Raw genomic sequence first — 14,463 nt, 5'->3', positions numbered from 1 at the left:
TGAAAAAATATGATCAATTGATAATTTTTCAAACCCGAAGACAATTTCAGCGCCAAAAAAAATCCATTCGAATTGACCCTCACTGGAGATGAATTTGGCCGTCAGGTCTTCTGCACGATAATTTATCCCCAAGTTTTTCCTTCATGTATTCATAATTGCATGGCGCTGAAGCGGTTATAGGGAACCCCCCAGCCGTATTCTAGTTTTCCTCCGGGTATACCACAGCAGTGAGAGGCAAATAGAGGAGCAACCAGAGGGTAGATGTGCTCTATGGTAGTGTTATAACTAGAGGTCGTCCGCCGCATTGTGCATCGCGATAGCGGCATCGTTGCTCTAGGGGATGAGAATTCAAGTTGGGGGTACATGCGCGCATCCCTCGGCCGCGGGCCGCCAAATGATCCAGAACACCGGTGGGAATTGAGTAGCTGCACTGGTGATGTTGGTGGTGGTAGCACTGGCCGATCCTCTGTATTACCGGGTCAACGTGCGAGTAAGAAAGAGACAGGGAAAGCCCACCGCGTCCTCGTAACTAACCCGAGTGATCTACGACCTGTTTAGTAGTTCTACATCAACGTTAGCCCTCCTCTACCAGACCAAACGGCTGGTGCAAATACACGAGGTCGAATCAACCCCTTCCACACACCTATCCTACTCCAATTTGTATCATAATTACATTATGGGATCAAGTTCCTTCATGGAATTCAGTTCTGGTGTCTCGTAGGTACCTAGACTCCAGAAGAATCGAATCATCACTCAGGAATCAGAATCACCTACTCTGAGGTTATTCGTATTAAATTTCTTGACGTCATGACGTGATGATGAAATGCTTCTCTCAACACCTAGATCTCATAACCGATCCAATCACTTGCATCCGCCTCAACTCCTGAAATCTGGAGATCGATGGCTTGACTGGTTATTAGATTATTGGCTGTATCGACAGCTCATGCATTGCACCAGGAATATATACGGGCTCGACGTACCCTCGATATTGGTGGGATACGATGGCCAACTCCAGCAATAACCAGAGATGCCTCTGTGTGAGAAGCATCTCGCCGATAGTTGGAATTCGCGTGTACGCGTTGAGTGTACAAATAGGCGAACACCCGGTGGGGGGGGGGGATGAAGGGGGGGTTGGATGAGAGACGTGGGAAGAGGGAGGAAGGACAAAATGGGTAGAGCGTGATAACGATAACGTACGATCGGCATTAGCTGGTGGCTTGCTTGGTCTGATGGATGCGCTAATTATCACCAAACAGGAGTTACAATGTTTCGCGTTTGGTACGAATCACTGGCGCCAGACTCGTGGTTTTGGTCTATTGAAAGAAAGAGTCACAATGATATCGAATAATGTAGAAATAATGCTGTTATCACCTGACTGACAGCGATTAATCAATCCGTGCCCGACGAAAGCAATAACTCATCACCATTTTTCTTGATATTTGATGTAGAACAGTGGAATCGTTAGGGAGGAAGTTGTACGTGTTTCCAATTTATACTTGTATATTTCTAAATTTTGCCGATACGTTATCACCACCGCCTAACCAATATGTCGGACTGTAGTTCGCGGTCTAAGCAATAGCTGCATCCTCTCGCGATGTATGTATCACCCAGAGTTGTCAGAGGGTACGTGCGTTTTTCGATTTGTGAGGAGAGGAAATAAAAAACGAGAGAAAAGAGAGAAGAGGGCATTATTGCACAGGAGTGAGAGGTCTTTGTAATAAATACCATCGCTTGTTTATTTAATGGGCAAATTCGGTGGCGCCATAAAGATTCAAGGAGACCCAGACTTGTGGAGCGACCAAGTTAGGGGGGAAGTGAAAACCTATTAAATTTATGTTTTTGGTTTACCCGGACTGACGGATCGCACGCGCCTCCCTCACTTTGCCATTGAACGTTGATTATACCCCTGTCTGTGTGGATTTTCATGTTTATTCGGTATTGGTAGTTCTGTGTAATCCAAACGGAGATATTCATTGCCCCGGTGGTGAGTGGGGTGAGAGATCGAGCTTACTCGTGGTGATGGTGGTGGTGGATCTAAATGAGGGTGGAGGATGACGGTGGTCCTGGCGCCTGTTCCTGTGACGGACAGCGCAACGTCAGCGCGTAAACCGTGACGTTTCTCAGCGCTCTGCTACCCCCTCTGACGATCTATAACAACGTAAATGCAAGCCATCGTTGTCTCTCTCACACCCCATTCTCAATTCTCCCTCATAATAACCCCTGGAACAATCCCCTAATGCGATCCGATAAATTCCTTCGTTAGACCACCCAGTGTTTCACATGAACTACCCGAATACACCCCCTAAAATGGACTTACCGCGTCAACCGTCAAAAAGTTTTAACATCAATTTTTTTTTTCTCTCTTCTCACGTGATTTTTTTGGGGGGAAAAATTGCCGAGTCAAATATGGTAAGATATTTTACGGTAAATAATACCTCTGGAGTTGTTTGCAATGGACTTTATCCGTGACGTTGAAATAGAGGTGATGGGAGACAACGTGGGGTGCGAGAAAGCAAACTTTCATGAAGACGATGCGTTATCTCTTTTTCGTGCAAACGGCGAACAATTCCACCCGGGGGTAAGAAGAGTGGGGTAAAAGTTTCGCCGACTTTTATACAGCTCATTCCACGGAGTGTATGAAGACCTTTATAGCTAGATTAATGGGAGGAGGGATGATAAATCATCGACGCTGGGGTGGAGGCGAATTGAGGTATTATTTCTTTATTAATGAGTTGTGGTTCTTCAGTCCTACGGCTAATTCAAAACTCTCTAATTGCCAAATTTTCTTCACCCTTCATTTAACGCAATAATTGCTCTCGCACAGGCCATTGGTAGGGGCTGGGCCCTCCGCAACGCCCCACACTCTCAACCCATCACCCGTTTTTATCCTCTCTCTCTAAAATCCCCATCTTATGGGGTGTGTTACAGCCCCTTGAGCCTATCCGCGCCACCCTCTGTATCTTTTATCACAAAATTTCACGACGAAAGACTTTAAATTCCTGGGAATCCCGTGTTTAATCGACTTTCCTCCACCTCCATCACCAGTCGATATACCCCAGACCCTGCCATAAATCCCTCGGTAATTGCACTTGAACAAAAATTAGGCTCTCAAATAATCTTTTTATCCGGCGAAAACCGCATGAATTTGTAAAATGCCATTTGCAAATTTTTCCGACGGGCCCCGTAAATTCACACATTTAGGACTTTATTTACGTTGAATTTATTTCTGAATTACGCCGACTGCACGTGCAATGGTACAAGGCCTAACTTCACTCTTGTGTATTTTTCGTGGAGTCACGTACATTCAGTCGCTTCGGGTGTTTACGTAACATGACGTGCAAAACTGTGAAACTCAAAATTCAGGATTATGTCATTGCTGGGGAGATCGAGGGGTGAAAATAATAAGTGGAAGGCTAAAACTGTCGGTATTACGTAGTTGAAATCGATACACAGGTCGCAATCTCAATCTAAAAATATTCCGTGCTATGAGAGTTCGTGGACGCCAAAATTTGCATGAAATAATAAATACTTGCCAATTAATTAAAAAATCTTAAATTGACCTATTGAAATATTCACAGAGACAACACAGAGGAGAGAAATGAGAAAAGAGATACTTCTCAACATTTGGAATTGATAAATGTAGAGAAAGGATAGAGTGGATGAAAAAAACACACAATGGTCTTTGCAAAAATAGCAAGAAACTCCCTGAATACCTCTTTCTTTCAGTCCTGTCTCGCCATTTTTACGTAACGTAAAGTAAACGGAGTTTCATGCACTGAAACATCTAGAATGGGAATAATACACTTTCCTCTTCGACTTGGCCTTTCTTCTCCGGTACATATAACACCGAATCCACCATATTCCGAGAGAAGTGAACTCTCCATAACTATGCGACGTATATTACCGACAAGTCGACTCTATGTGCTCAAGGCACATTCAATATATTGTCCATTGTAGGTACACATATGAAGTTGTGGGTTATACGTGCTGTACATAGACTGGTGGACGACGCGGCAATCGCGTGCCAAAATTATATCGACCCCCGAATATACCCGATGACGTACGACGTCTGGTTCTCCATCGAGCGGTACAGGTTACCATGAAAAAGGGGAATTCATTTTTCAATCACTTCCGTCAAGATTAATTCTGATACCCTTGTCCCTTCGTCATCACCAGGAACTTCTAGATTTTCCACTACAACTGTTTCTGCTCCGACATTTGTCTCACCCCAAGAAGGGTTTATAAAAGTCAAGAGCGTCTAGAATATTTACGCATCATCATAAAGTGTGAGATGGCTTTACCCAGGACGTCTTCTCTCATTGGGGAATCTCCCTTCTTGGTGATCCTGCTACTTCTGCGGCTCGTACTGGAAGACCCTTTATTGCTCCCGGAAGGATTTCGAGGATTCAAAAGGGAGCGTTGTAATTATTCCTCACGGAAAATAATCGAAATACCTAGGATGCTACCATCCAGAGTCGCCTACATCAGGCATTTCATCAGCGATACTTCTGATGAATTGTCCAAACATTCAAATAGTACTTTAATTCACGTAATTGTATGAATTATTGATAATGCAATGGCTGTAGATGCACACTGAGTGCGCATAATTACAGTGTAATTACAACGCATTTAATATTTATGCGTGGACGATCGTTAAAGTCAAAAGGAACACGAACAAAACGGTTGGCGTGTGCTGGTGCGCCATGGGCCGCACCGAGTGTTTATATCAACAGCTATATTCCAGTGTAGCAAACCCCCATCGGGAATTCATTGATAGTTTTTTTTTTTTTTTCGTCTATTTTTGTAGCGAACAGCCCCTGAAGGTTCGGAAATGCGCCCTCCGGTTGAGCGTTTCCTCAACGACCGGACAGTCACTGAAACTCGCAATTGGGAGACGTGCAATGAGGTAAAGAGAGGGAGTGGACAGAGGATAGTTAGCCAGGCGAAACGACAGGCCCCATGTATACAGGGGGAGGTGGGTTTAATTCCCTTGAAGTATTGTCCACGTTAGGTACCATTACACTCGCATACCCGTGGTGCAATTAGCAATGTAAATGCTGGGTTAGTTAGTTAGCGTGTTCGCAAAGCCTGGACTGTTGTTGGGGTGGGCAGGCCGGTAGCCAGATAACGGACCTCCCAGGCGAGCGATCATCTCAACTGCAGCGTTGATAACGCCTCCAACATCGATGCCTACTCTTTATTATTCGTGGTTAAACATTTGCCCTCTTCGGGTATGGCCTGTTGTTACGATGTACAATCGGAGGATGTGTGGTATGACCAAGAGCTCCACCGGATCATCACCACTGAGACCCGGTGAAAAATTCATCACAACACCGTCAGGGCGATACTTCCCGGATGTTGAGGAATATTACTGTGCAACACACCATGCAACACCCTTAAAATTTAATTTTACCAATTAACTTGGATGCCTTGCGAGGTAATTCTGATTAGGTGCTAAGCCACGTGTTGTATCGAACAATCCACCTTAGATCCACTTCTGTTCTGAGGTACGGGTTTGCCTCGGGGCAGACTATACAACGTTCGTCGAACTCCTTGGAACGGAGACCTCTGAGACACGATAGTCAATCACGGCACTTAAGGCGAAACAGAGATAAAACCGCTTGCGAATCCGGCACGAGTTGGACCGAGTCTCACACGGCTTGGACGTGAGACGCTAACGAGCCAAGCCGTGTCTCTCCTCGATTCCAACCACCTCCGACACAGTCTCACCACTATCTCTCGCCTTCTCTCGGAATTCCAACGGTTTTCTCCTTGTGCCAACCTTGCTTTTTCATTCGTACAAAAGAATTTGGCTTTCTTAGCCATCACGCAGTGGGTTGGTTTTAACGTTTCTTTTGAGGTACCCAGGAGCCATCATGATCTGGGACACAGGTATGGCCGCTGGGGTGTCTCCCATCGATGATCTGCCCCTTCTTAGACTATGACGTCCCCTCCGGCAAACATCATGGCAGCTTGCAGCTGTCACTCTACTTTCTACTTTCCACAACGGCTCGACTTGAAATTCAATCCAGAAGTCTCAAACTTCAGGATTACTCTGACAATCATTGACTGCATTCGGATGTTGAAATAAATTATTTACAGTCAAAAGTCCCACGTGGAAAAAGACAGTAAAATAATTTCTCGTTACGTGCGAACGGCTGCGGCGTGAAAGATTAAATGAAGTGATTCAAGTCTGGTAGCTGTCAGAAGTGGTAATAAAACTCAGAGTGTGATCTTTCTTCCTTTTTTTGCATCACTCGCAGCGATGATGGGTCACGCACCAGAAGAGGGTGACGTTACCGACGGGGATACGCAGGTGAATTCAGGAGGGAGTGCAGGCCGTTGTCGAGAGGTGGCGGTGGTGATATTGGGACAATCCTAAGGCCCTTTTACACTTGAACTCCGGCCACGTGCTGATTCAGGTGAGGTTAGACCTCGTTTTCGGTGTGTGAGAATAAATATCATGGCTGACAAACGTGAAAAGTCTCCTGGGCGTGTTTATTCTGCTGAAAGAATTGAGATAAATCAGATCTCAATAGAATCGGTTGTACGCGTCCTTTAAAGGTCATGCCGATGAGATAAATTATTTAACCACCGGAAATCCATGGAGTCGCGGTAATAATCCACAGTCTGCTGAAAAACAATGGCCACATAGTTTTCTCCTGGGAAATGTACCTCAATGACATTCTATTTTATTTTATGCTCTGAAAAAAATTCACAAACGGCATTTCTTGCTACTCCCGTTTATTTTTGTTCCTCAACCGCGCATTGCACGGAGACCGAAATGCTTTCACGAATAAAGTCATTCCGAAACCCCTCTTTAAAATGTGATGAGAGATTAGACATTCGGCAAAATGTCTTCCGGTCGTTGGATCCTAATGGCCGCGGCATGCCCCCACCCAAGGGTCGCGAAACGGCTGCTCGCTGTGAATTTATTTTTTCCCTTTTCCATTCAATTAATCTGCATCTTCCATGTGTCTCGCGTCGCAATCCGTGAAATATTGGTGATAATTGAATGTCCAATTTGTTTGTCATTTCGACACAGAATTGATAAATGAGTGGAGTCGTCAAACACTTTGGGTTTGTGAAGCTGCCGTTAATCAGCCGACGATACTAAGCATGTCCATGAAGCGTAATATTATTTTTAGGCTGAATCTCTCCCTTTACCGCGTGTGCCGGGAGTATAACCATAACTTTTGAGATGGGGGACGGAAAGAGGGAGGTGCCCCCCTCGAGTGGCGTGACGCCGGCCATCGACTCGCTCTCTCACGCATACCAAGGCTCCATCCACCCGGGAGCAACGTTTCAGATTCAACCTAGACTCTTCCCCCACCTCTCTCTCACTTACTCCATTTCACCCTGGACTCTATTCATCGTGGCAAAAAAAAAAACTGCATTACCGACTGGTAAATTTATTCAAACGAATATGAAGGAGACAGTATTAGTGGCTATAAAATACAAACACATTCGCAAACGGGACCGAGCAACCCTGACCTTCCTCCAGCCACTCCAGCCACCCATTCCCATGGAAAATATTCACCCTTCTCGGGGACAGGATGACCCTTCAAAACATTACACGGTTGGAATTTAGGTCACTAATGAGCACCGGCCAGTTCAATGAATGGAAAACTAATTCTGCAAAGGGTCCTTGACCTTGGAGTCATGATGAAGATGGTGATGCTGGTGGGGAGACAATAGACGAGAGATTACGCAAAATTGGTTGAAGATGATGAAGGGCTCCGGAAGAGTTTGACCATTGGTCTGGTGAAACCAAGGACTTCACCGAGAATTTAGAGAATAATAATCCACCATGCCTCTGCCATTATACCCTTGATACACCGCTGAATCGTAAACCCATTGAAGACACGAGCATAATTGAAGAAAAGGTTGAACCACGGCTCGCAAATCATACCGATGCATCATGCCGCAATTACACGGTGAGGGTTCATTTAAATACGATAAATCCCACTGTGTGAGAAAAAGTGAAATGCCAAGATGGCGAGAGAAAGTGAAACACTGAGGACGTACCGAGAGGACAAAACAATGTCCTTGAGGTGCTGTTGAAACGCACGATATACTGAAATACAGTGTCTTTTGATGTTATGAGGTATCTGGTGTTCGATCGGCAACGCGCCCTTATAAACAAGGGGTTGTGCCTCAAAGAAATCGTGATAATTTATATCCTGACAGGTATCCAGGGGACCCTGAGTATGGGTGATCGCGTGTCGTCTAGTGCCTCTACCGTTTGCCATCGTGTTTCTCGGATAGCCAGTGAAAACGCGTCGTGAAGGCTCTTGTAAATACCTGAGCAACACATGTCTCCTTTTCTAGTCCACATCGTGTGCAGTTGGTTGCTGGTTACTCCATGAAAACGACGGACGTCCAGTGAGATAAATGGTGGGTGCTACATATTCGGATGATCTCATTTCAAATCCACACCAGTGGATCGTCGAATTTCATGCTAATCACGGTGGCCCCATGAATCCGAGGATTTTCCAGGATTGGACGTGTACGTGACTGTCCTTCATCACCATTTACATCATTAAAATCAATTCAAGAACAAAATCCGGACAATCAACATCCTTTATTAATTACCGGTGGAATAATAAACCTGGGCGTAACCCATCGACATCACCGCCATCAGCTCTCGAGGTGCGAAAAGGGCCTCATGCAAATTAAACAGCCGAGAGGATGTGCCTCAAAAAGAGGAAGGATGACTTTCACACCCAGAAAGCTCATCGTTATACGGAGATTACACGTTTCTACGGGTTCTCTTGCATTTATTTCTCGATGCGTAAGCGATCAAACGAGTGAATTGCAATTAAAAATTGATAATGGTCAGAAAGGCAAAGGCCGATGCCACCCTTCCGGCTACCAGCCGCTCATTTCTTTTTTTTTTTAGCCATTCCGCTTCACCAATCCGACATCCAGGCCACCATCATCGTCATTTTTACAGCGGCAAGTGTGTGTATGTTCCACGTAATTCCGTAAACATGTGTACACGTAATTACAGTAAATGCGGCAGTGGTGTTACAGTGAGTGAGCGCGTTAAGTATTTGGGTAACTGAAATTACTCGGCCATACAACGAAGGAGGTGATTCACTCACTCCCTGCATCTGTATCTCCCTGACTATTGCATTACCCTCGATGTACGTGTGATTATGGATGTACCATGTAATGAGAGTAATAAATAGTTGAACTTGTTCAAACTTTCAGAGACCGAGATGTTTAATTGTGAGAATTCCTCTTGAAGAGCTGATTGGAGCTGTTTTATGGAAGCAAATTCGTGTGAGACGCTGTGCTGTACACATACTGAATAAGTAATTAATTACCCGGCAATTGGATTGAAGCCAAACATTCTGGAAGACATCCAACCACTTCCTCTGTGGATTAATTCACCCGTGAGTGTCATCAAATGGCAATATTTTTATGCTTCATTAAACTTCGCACATGTCAACTATTACGGGTTTGTAGTCCTAATGAGAGAAACAGGACGATATAATATTCCCGGGATCGCAGTATGGGTGCCATACGGGCCCAATGCCGGGGTGGTCCAGCGAGTTTAAACAAGAGGAATGTAACAGGAATAGTCCCTTTTATTCCCCAGCTCTCGTTCTTGTTATGATTGTTGTTATGATTTTTTTGGTTGCAGAGGGCTAACCTAATGGTGAACTGCTATGGCCTTTGCGCCAGTACTGGCCGAAAGTGGTGGGGGAAGGCCGTCGCGTCGGGCCCCAACTGGGCCCCGAGGAGATCAGTGGGTAGGGGGGGGAAAAGATGGGCATCATTTCTTTCTTTCTCGCATACACAAATGCGTATAACGCCATGCATCATTTTTCGCTGGTTGGTACGAGGTAAAAGGCCACCGCGGGGTACGTTCTCTTCTCCGTCTCAACAGAATATTCGATTAAAGTTGTTGCTGTCACTCGGAGTACCTCGATACCTGAGGGAAAATCCTCCGGACAATTTGCTGGACAGCAGCAGGAAATTTGATTTTTATTTGAGTGAAGATATTACGGTTTTCAAGTCAAGTTTGGCTTTTTTTTTTTTTCTTCAGGAAGTGGTCGACTCGATGGACGCGATAGCTTTCGAGATATTTCGAGGGAGACCGTGTGGGGCTGTTGGATCGGTTTTTTTCAATCAACAAATTTATTTTAGTCGTTTATTTGCCTTCTGAGGATGGTGATGGCTTGCCTGAGGAATTGCGAATGATACGAAAAGGCCGCACCGGCCGATAGGTGGGCTTGCAAGCCCAGCGTGGTACCAACAGGGACCGAGTAATGAGACGGCCCCCGACCAAGAAGACTCGATACCCTGCACCGTTACACTCGGTTATATCCTGTGGTCCCGTAGTCTGCAGTCGACTAATGATTTCACTGTTTTTGATCCACTGGATTTGGTCACATTCACTTTCCAAAAAAAGAAAATCAATATTTTCCTCCCATCTAAAATTTTTCAAAAGTGAAGAATGCAAATTGTCCAGACCGAAAGTAAGTTAAAAATGCATCATAATTTCGACATTAACCGGGGGCTTCGCTTTTTCTGGCGTAAATGGCCGGCTAATGTACTATTGAGCTAAATCGTAGAACGCAGGTAGATGGCGTTTTGCCCAAATGGGCAAATGGGCAAACGATGTAGCCAGTGAATTTTCTCACTGGGAAGAAAAGCAATAACTACCAATCTCAGTTATTCCGGAAATCTTTGGATTTCTTTTGCCGATGAAAAATGGAATGAAAAACTGGAAAATTTCGCTGATACCCTGACCCATTTTTGCTACAGGAATATTGGACAGGAAACGCACGGGGCAAGAGATATAATTTCGTAATTGAAGTGATCGCGAGGAACGACCGACTGACATTAACGGTAATCGTTTGGGATTTCAAACGGGAGGGAATGGAAGGTTTGAAAGTTGTGGAAATATCGCGGGTCGTGTCGCATAAACTGACACTTAATTCAAATAATAAATTGATCGTTGCAATTTACTTTTCGTCGATGATCACAGGGTAATGGTCATTGCGAGAGACATGCGCTGCCGGTGGTCACGTTTTATACATCAAGGTCACTCGTATTCGGCTGGAGCTATTGATGATTTTTTACTCCTCGGAGGAGTGAGAAATTAATTTTGCAGCAGGTGTATAGGCCTCCCAGTGAAGTGCATATAAATTACATCAAATTGGTCAGGATTAAAAGGATGAAAAATAATAAATTCGAGAAAAAAGCCTAAATGATTCGGATCACGTGGTAATTTGAGCATTTAGCCGACGTAATCACAGAGGTCGCCGAATTCTCCGTAGATCGATAACCGGTGCACGATTACAGTGAAAAACATCAGGTAGAAATAACGTAAGCACGATAACTACACGCACATAATTAATTAGTTGAAATATGGCGCCCTAACGAAGCAACTATCGGTTAAAATGAGTTCCACACGGGGCAGCCCCTCGGTGCAACTCATATTTCAACCCCTCACCCTTTTTTCCCCAGGAACAGGTGATATAACAAAAATGGATTCCTTCCTATTTTTGGTTAATTTTCATCGATAGTTTAATGATAAAATTCATAATTCATGTTTCAGCCTCTCTCTCTCTCTCTCTCCCTCCACTCCTTCACTCTCTCAGTCAACCTCACTCTACACTCAATATCCGTTGCGGTTACTCCGATCCACAGATGAGATACCGCAGAGCGGAGAAGAGCGAGACACCTCACCCTTGGGTTTTTGTCGTAATCCACCGCGCAAGTTACCACCGCGGTCCTTCGACAAACATCATTAAAATTTTGCGCGTTTTGAGAATACATACATATAACAAAAGGTAGACAAGAAGATACCCCCCCAAGTGCTATAAACACAGAAGCCAGTGTTGGGCCAACAACGAAACGCATAATGTAGGCCGAAGTATCCGTACAGCGGTGGTGGCGACCAGTTATTTCACCAGATTTAGTGGGCACACAAGGTTGGGCGCGTGCTGATAATGCTGCTTCGACTCAACCTAACACCCATTCCCTACGGCAGTCTCCACCAAGCGCATCCTCAAAACCAACGAGTGCGAGGGAGATATATATCAACGGCTCTCTTCTGCAGACATTATTTTTACAGATTTTTACCCCCGCAAATTAGCTCTCTTATATACCACCCACCCCCTCGCGAGCGTGAGGTATGCAACCCTTCGGCTTTTTTACGATTCTCTGTGTTTTCTCCGGCGAGAGAGGAATGAACTGGAATAAATTCTCTTTGTCGCAGGTATTACCCGGAATTGCTCCTACCACCGTTCCGAGTGATTGATAATTGCGAAGTAATGACCACCGTGGGAAAACTATCGCATTATTATTGAATATATTCTGTGTAATAATATTGCAGGCTGATGATTTATCTTTTTAGCCATCTATGTGCTGCCCTCCAGCGGTAACCGAGAATTACGCGAGAATTTCCCGGCAATCAACTATCAATTTTCAACCGTTCGTAATGCTAAAAGTGGTGGGTATTCTCGGGGAGTCTCGGGATTTTTCGTCGTTTAGGGTGTAATGTGAAATATGTTAAAGCCAAAGTGGCGGTGAGATGGACAATTATGCAAAAGGCGGTTGCGGGTTCAGAGATTGAGGGTTCGAGGAAGATGCGGTGCTAAAGGCTAGTGCACTGGACTCTACTGGCGCCGATTACTATTAAAGTCTGTCTACATTCTCGCGGGAGATCGGTGCCACTAAAAATAATATCAAGATCACGATAAAGTGCGAATTGTTCAAGTCCGATAATTTTATTCTACGATTTTAATCGATAATTTCAGTTTATCGCACTTTATCATCTGAAAATCAATTTTTGGATCCATTCTGTCGTTCAAAATCAATTTTTTTTTTTTTGTAAATAGAAAAAAAATTAAGATGACATTTCCCGAGGATTTATCGATTTTTTATCGACTGTATCGATAAAAAAAAATATATCAGATTATTCAGCTAGGATCCACCATCGAGAGTTGCGGCCGAGTGAGTCCCGAGAGGACCTCTCGCTGGGCCCGTGGGCCGGTCCCCGAGGAAAGGGTCAAAAGTGGTCATGCCGGGTGGGGGCTACCAGTGATGGACGGACCCTATTCGTGCACCGGACGCACTCCAATCGGCCAATGCTCTCCAATTTCCCCAAAATCGGATAATTTCCCTATTTCCAAATTTCCACCTCCAATTAATCAATCATTTTCTTCAACCAAAGTGAACCCAAAAAAATAATTCCCTTATTGTGCCCTCCGCTTCGAGGGAAATCGGCAAATATCCGGAATTGATCGGTATCATTTATTTTTTGTAACCGGAACGAACCGGCATGAGCCGATTATGAAGAGAATTCAATGAGTGCAAGTGAAAAAAAAAATATCCAGAAGTGCATAAGCTCCGATTGAATACCTGCGGTATGTAAATCAAAGTTGGCACAGTTATTTTTTGGAAAGTGCCATGGGCTCGTAAATCGATCGGCCAGCGTTGGTCTGCTCGCGCCCGACCCTTGATTCGCGTTCCAAAAGCAGTTTCACCTCGGCACGAAACGATCGATGGTGGCGCTGCCTGCGTTTTTGTAAACCCAACACGAGTATTTACTCCTTCATTTCCATCATCCATCCCGGACCAGAGGATATCGGCAAGTAAACATTCAAGACATTCCATTTATTTAAAAAAAAAATACCTAAACACCAATTCGATCTCGTTCACCTGCACCTTAAAAGTACCTTCCGCCGACAAAATTATGATAAATCCCAGAATTTACTTATCAACATGTGGATATCTCCCTAATTTGTCCACGAAAGAATAAAAAAACCGAGGAAATAATGGGGATCGTGACCCGGTGTAATCCAACTCCCCGATACATCATTTTCCAATGAAATACCGATCTCAGCCTCAGTCTATCATTCCAATCCCCAAGAAAAGGCCGATATTTCCAGGAATTCCTAAACGTCGAGAGCTGAATCCCGAGGGGTTCTGCAAAGCCCGTTAATCAAAAATCGGCCAATTAATCAAAAAATTATTTGCATATTAACTCTCGTCTCTCCCCTCGACGCCATAAAAATCGGCATTATCATGGGATTGGCACCATTTCAATGTCCCATCCACCACTCGAATCCACAACCCTCTCGACTCTATCACATACCAGCAGATGTACGCGTATCTTTACAACAATGTTTATACTCATGTACCGATGTCCCGCGGTACTTGCAAACACTGCGCACGCGCCAAAGTCATCAAGTGCCTTTATACCTCACTTACTTTCACATATGCACGTGCATGTGAACCTCAAACGTTCAACAGCTCACGTACTCACACCAGTGGTGAACACGTGGCCACTACATAATGCTTATCTCCGTCTATAATAGTATCGCCACGATAAACCGTATAGGGAGGTGAAGGCAGCTCCTCAGGATTCTACTATTAAATTATTGCTCGGTCAAGGTCAGAGAGAAATGGTCATTAATTTCAAATTTTTCATTACAAAAT

The 14,463-nt window shown here is 44.6% G+C and overlaps 1 protein-coding gene across 3 annotated transcripts in view; it reads right to left on the bottom strand.

The window, feature by feature from the left end:
• The window catches only part of LOC105269305 (homeotic protein ultrabithorax), a 79,163-nt gene that overhangs the window by 53,560 nt on the left and 11,140 nt on the right, over positions 1-14,463 (bottom strand). The window lies entirely within an intron of this gene.

The sequence above is a fragment of the Fopius arisanus genome, unplaced genomic scaffold (genome assembly GCF_000806365.1).
Source record: "Fopius arisanus strain USDA-PBARC FA_bdor unplaced genomic scaffold, ASM80636v1 scaffold00067, whole genome shotgun sequence".
Classification (NCBI taxonomy): domain Eukaryota; kingdom Metazoa; phylum Arthropoda; class Insecta; order Hymenoptera; family Braconidae; genus Fopius; species Fopius arisanus.
This window is presented reverse-complemented; position numbering and strand designations above follow the sequence as displayed.